At 40.2% G+C, this 5107-nt stretch overlaps 1 pseudogene; it reads left to right on the top strand.

Moving 5' to 3' along the window:
• Positions 1-3502: 3502 nt before the first annotated feature.
• LOC147481603 (small nucleolar RNA R71) lies at positions 3503-3596 on the top strand (annotated as a pseudogene).
• Positions 3597-5107: the final 1511 nt, after the last annotated feature.

Below are 5107 nucleotides of genomic sequence, written 5' to 3'. Positions count from 1 at the left end.
TTTTGTTTGTTTGAAGCTTTTGGGCGTTAATGGCGGTATGGAGAAGAAGATCGCGACTGTTGGCTAAGGTAAGGGCGCGGTCGCGCTGTTGGTGGGCGCGGGTTGGGCCCAAGCCCAAATCGATTTTTTTTATTTTTTTCGATTTTTCGCGGAACTTCAAATCAAAATTGCCGCTTCGTTACCAGTCCGATTTTTGCGAATGAGATATGGAAATGATCAGGAGAGAATTTCCAATCCAATGATCCATAAAACACTCTATTCCGACCATGGATGACATATAAGATAGTGGAAAATGCCTCGAAGTGCGTGCATGACGTACGTTATGCGAACAATTGGACTCTAAAATCATGGATTATGTCAACCCGAATCGTTATACAATTAAACGGCCTAAACAACTCTAATGGGACATAAACATCCTAGGACGGAAACACGAACACCCCACCCCCAAACAATTTTTTTACAACGGAGCTTAGAAAATTTGTTTTAGCGATTGGTGGTCTTTTAAAGTCGATTCGAGACTTCCTATATTACTATGTTTATTCTTTAATATATATATATATATATATATATATATATATATATTTTTTTTTTTAATTTTAAAAAGAAAATAATAAACAAGAAAGACATAATTCACCCCATAGAGAAACATGACTCAAAAATCCGAGAAAACATGCAAGAGTGGAAAACGTGAATTATGTCAAATGTGGACTTAGGATCCGGTACTTACAGCCACACACTCCATAGGGAGGGCCCGGTTACCTTAATGGTGCACTCACCAATATATGGAAATGAAAGGAAATGCACCGAACACAAAAGTTGAGTCATTTATAGTCAGATACTCGAGACTTTATCTAAACATATGTATGAACATGCATTTTACCATATATCAACAACCGAAATAGTTGTGGATCATTCCATAAATAAATATCACAGAAAACATATCCAAACACAATCAAGCACCAATATTTCCTATGACCTGAACCTAGTGAAATGAAAGCTAAGTCGGATAACCCTATTACGTAACCTAGCATGCACCTTCTTTTCATTTTTGAATGAGTGGGTGTTCTAGTAAATAAGTGTGGAAAAGTGAATGGTTGTGGAGAATATGGTGGATATGGATAAGTTGTAGAAAGACGACGTAAACAATGATGATGTGGTTTTAGCACAAAACTCATTCATTTGTGTGTAGGGACTGTCTCAAGTCTGAAAATGAAGGTGTCAAATGGGTTGTCCTTACAAGTATTTGTTTACTAGGTGGATTTAAAAAATTATGGAGCACAGGAGAAACAAAAGGATCGAGTGCAAACTCGAGATTCCTTTCAAAGGGTGGAAGGAGGGAAGTCGAGGTGGATGTTGTGCAAAGTAGCTCTTGATAGGGTGAATCATCACCTGCTCTAAGAAACTCATCGAATTGCTCATCTAGATTGGTCATATCCTCGTTACTATGATAGTCCTCTACATCTTTGAGAAAGTCATCTATCTCATCCTCATCCGTAATATGTGTATCGACTAGTGTAGGGATGGAAATGTTGGAGTCTGAACTTCCAAAGGAAAGAAATTTGGGCATATGATTATCCGGGAACGTGTTGTTGAAATAATCTCGAGCAAAGCTCTCGATCATGCTAACCTCTCCATCCATAGACGAATTGGGTAACTGTGTCTTTGTTTTTAAAACATTGACTTCAACAAGCAAGATGGCCAAAAGACATGGACATTGAACCATCACGGCAATTAATGGCGCATTGGCGGTTGCGAGAAAAGGGCAGCCCTAAGATGATTGGGGACGAGTCGTTAACGCGACTCGCGGTCGAGGATGACAAAATCAGCCCGGATAGTAAAAATCCTGAATTTTTACGAACATTTTCGGCGACACCCTTAGGATACTTAATAGACCGATCAGCTAATTGCAAAGCGTCATTTTAGTGGGTTGCATCTCGTCTAGACCTATTTGTCTATACAAATAAAACGGGAGTAAGTTAACACTAGTCCCCCGTGTCTAATAACGGTCGTCAGATAGGAATCTCCTAAGGTGCATTATCAGATAGGGCGACTGGGGTCCTTGTACTTAACAATTCCATTATGTTCGGATAAAGTTGAGAAATTACGCATTAAAAGGCGTCTTTTGGTATATTGGTCTTACGCCTAGTAGTACACAATTTCTTAAGAAACTTAGCATGGTGTGGTAGCTTTTTATAGCTTCCGAGGAAGGGAAGGTTTATAGTTAGATTCTTGAAAACATCCCTAATCTCCTCATAATTTGTATCCGTAGTTAACACGCCTAATTTTTGTGGAAACGGGCGGTTTGTTTTATATATTTAGCAATGGTATTACCTCGGATGCTTAACCGTGGCTTCTTTCTTAGGTTGTGTTGTAACCGGTACCTCTACGGTGGTAGGCTCTTCAGTTTCTATTTGGGGTATCTAGTAATATAGCGGGTGTAGGGGCTATCTTGGTGGGGTAACTATAGGCATAGTTACTTTGTTATCAACCACTCTGCCGCGGAGATGGAAGTGGTGATGGCCTTTAGCTCACCTACATTTTCATGTTCCTTACTAGTATTATCGGTTACCTCAAAGGCTGTATTTGTTGTTTTAGGATTAGGTATTTCGCGGACTTGGAAACACACCTTTGGGTTGGGCTTTATTTTGAGCCAACTGTTGGGTTAAATTATTAACGGATTTGTAGAAGCCGTTGGTTAGATTGAGCCATGGTTTGGAAAAGTTTTGGCTCACTTGTATGAAAGTGTCAAGACGATCCCGGTTGTGTGGGTGTAGTAGTCACGGGTGGTGTGGACTGGAACTATTTCATGTGAATTATTTATGGGTGGATTTTGATAGTTATTATTTACCGAACGATACCTCTATTAGCATTATAATTATTATAACTACCTTGACTTTGTGCTTGACCTTGTCGAGGTTTGCTTTGGTTGTTATAATTATTAAAATTACCCGACTCGTCCTTGTCGTAGTGGGGCTTGGTTAAAGCCGCGTGAGCCTAACATATTGATTATTGTACCCTTGAGGTGTGGCGTGTTGGTTATTTCTCCAACCGAAGTTGGGATTTTGTCTCCAAGGGCGTTAGGTTCACTATTAATGGAACAAGCTTTGTTCATAGGCAATAGGGCGGTGTGTGAGTTGGGATGCTCGGGGCTCAAATGAAACTACATGGATTTGAATTTACATTCATGCTTGAGGGGATAGGCTTTTGTTGAACAGAAATGGCCTCTACCTTTTTCGTGAGTGATTTGATTAGAGTTTTAAGCTCGGAATCGTGTTTAATTTCAAACATACCGGCGGCCTTAACTGTATTAGAAGAACTAGCGGAGCGGTGGATATCATCACTACCCCCCCAGTTGTTATTTCGCTTAGTTTGATCCTCTAAAAATTTATAAGCCTCCGAGGCTCCTTTGCTTAAGAAACTACCCCCATTCATTATGTCTAGGACTTCTTTATGGTGGTGTAGAAGTCCTTTGAAAAAGGCACGAACTAACGTGTCTTTCGCTAAGTTATGATGTGGACACTCTATAAGGAGATCGGTGAAACGATTCCAAGCCTCTAAAAATGTTTCATGAGGATTTTGTCGAAAGAAATGAATCTTGGAAAGCATCTCATTCGTCTTTAGGGGTGGGTAAAAATGTTCCATAAACAACTGAACAAGTTTAGCCCACGAGTCCACAGAATTAGGTGTTTGGGCAGTTAACCAAGACGCCGCCTTATCGGCTAAGGTGAAAGGGAATACCCTGAGTTTAATTTGTTCCGCACCAACCGTAGGATGGTGGAATGTTGTTAGGGCTTGTTCAATCCTACGCATGTGCTGATAAGGTTTTTCATGGTCTAATCCATGAAAAACGGGTAACAAATTAAAATATTTGGGGGATCGGAAATCCCCATCGGGTCCGCTAGAACGATGCAAGATTTGGGGCTATCGCTCAAGGCTTTGTAGAAGTCGAGAGAGGAGTCTTCTTCTTCCGGGCATCAGGTCGTGATGTGTGTGAAATAGTAGCTAGAGGTGTAGTGGGTGGTATACTAGATAGACTTGTTTGTTGACGTTGTTGTGTAATTACGTTCTGTGTTTTTGTTCGGCCAGACCTTAATCTCATACAAGTCTAAAACCAAATTTAGCTAAACACATCAACACTCCAAACAATTTTGATATACTAGTATAAACCTCTAACGGGGAGATGCGAGGTGTGGAAGAAAGGAATACCTGACAAGGCCCCTTGCTTCGGCTTTATGAATAGCGATTGTTTCTGGCGTGTTGTAAATAAATAACAAGTTAGAACACGAAAAACTTAAAAATCGAAGTTCAAAACAAACTGTAGAAATCCGAAAATTTTGATGAGGGGCAGCTTGCGCATAGATAGCGCGTGAAGGCTCCTTGTTCGAGAACTTACGCTGGTTTTTTCGGTGTGGCGGTGGTCGCTCGTGGTCCATAAAAAATAATGGTCGCTCGTGTTCCAGACTATATAGATGGGTGCGCCTTCTTACAAAGCGCCGTCGTTTGTGTAATTTCTCGCTGAAATTTTTCAACGATGAAACGGAAAGCCACAGTATGAATCAAACACGGGTGGGTGGGTGAAATGGGACTTTTAAGAAAAGTACTTACACTACGAAAACAATGCGAAAGTGCAACTAAGATGGTAGCGGCGCCATTTGATAAAACATATGATTGATAGTTTACCTACGAAATGAACGATGAAACTCAAAACGTAAGTAAACTAAAACTATCTTATGTGCCTATATTTATCAAAGATTCTACTCTCAATCCTATGAGATATAGTGGAGTAGAGTGATTCGTTCCACTCATAGTCCTTCCGCATGCTTGTTATCACGTGTAATTACTCTACTTAAGGTCTAATGAGAGATTTACGAAAAGGCAACTAGACTACGATGCAACTACCCACAAGATGCACTAGTCAACTATTAGGACAACTAAGGGAATGCTACGTTGATTCTATGATAAGGAGTTAGAGGGGGGTTGATTCCACCTTAACTCGACTTAATCCTATTAACCATTTAATCGTTAAATCCGAATTGAATCGGCCAGCTTAACAATTTGGTTCTTCCTAATCCCTAATTACACATGACATTCCTACCAATTCATAACT

This window comes from Coptis chinensis, chromosome 8 (genome assembly GCF_015680905.1).
Source record: "Coptis chinensis isolate HL-2020 chromosome 8, ASM1568090v1, whole genome shotgun sequence".
Classification (NCBI taxonomy): domain Eukaryota; kingdom Viridiplantae; phylum Streptophyta; class Magnoliopsida; order Ranunculales; family Ranunculaceae; genus Coptis; species Coptis chinensis.
This window is presented reverse-complemented; position numbering and strand designations above follow the sequence as displayed.